This window comes from Oncorhynchus tshawytscha, unplaced genomic scaffold (assembly GCF_018296145.1).
Source record: "Oncorhynchus tshawytscha isolate Ot180627B unplaced genomic scaffold, Otsh_v2.0 Un_contig_7357_pilon_pilon, whole genome shotgun sequence".
In the NCBI taxonomy this organism is placed as follows: Eukaryota; Metazoa; Chordata; class Actinopteri; order Salmoniformes; family Salmonidae; genus Oncorhynchus; species Oncorhynchus tshawytscha.
In genome coordinates, this window is record NW_024609163.1 from 55001 (window position 1) to 55890 (window position 890).

Genomic DNA, 890 nt, shown 5'->3' on the forward strand with positions numbered 1-890 from the left:
CCTCTAACCACTAGACTACCTACCTCTAACCACTGGACTACCTACCTCTAACCACTAGGCTACCTACCTCTAACCACTAGGCTACCTACGTCTAACCACTAGGCTACCTACCTCTAACCACTAGACTACCTACCTCTAACCACTAGGCTACCTACCTCTAACCACTGGACTACCTACCTCTAACCACTAGGCTACCTACCTCTAACCACTAGACTACCTACGTCTAACCACTAGGCTACCTACCTCTAACCACTAGACTACCTACCTCTAACCACTAGGCTACCTACCTCTAACCACTAGGCTACCTACGTCTAACCACTAGGCTACCTACGTCTAACCACTAGACTACCTACGTCTAACCACTAGACTACCTACCTCTAACCACTAGGCTACCTACGTCTAACCACTAGACTACCTACCTCCTAACCACTAGGCTACCTACGTCTAACCACTAGGCTACCTACCTCTAACCACTAGGCTACCTACCTCTAACCACTAGACTACCTACGTCTAACCACTAGACTACCTACCTCTAACCACTAGGCTACCTACCTCTAACCACTAGACTACCTACCTCTAACCACTAGGCTACCTACGTCTAACCACTAGGCTACCTACCTCTAACCACTAGGCTACCTACCTCTAACCACTAGGCTACCTACCTCTAACCACTAGACTACCTACCTCTAACCACTAGGCTACCTACCTCTAACCACTAGGCTACCTACCTCTAACCACTAGGCTACCTACCTCTAACCACTAGGCTACCTACCTCTAACCACTAGGCTACCTACCTCTAACCACTAGGCTACCTACCTCTAACCACTAGGCTACCCTGCCGCCCCAATTCCAGAACAGTGGATGAGGAGATGAAGGACCGTGGCCTGGAT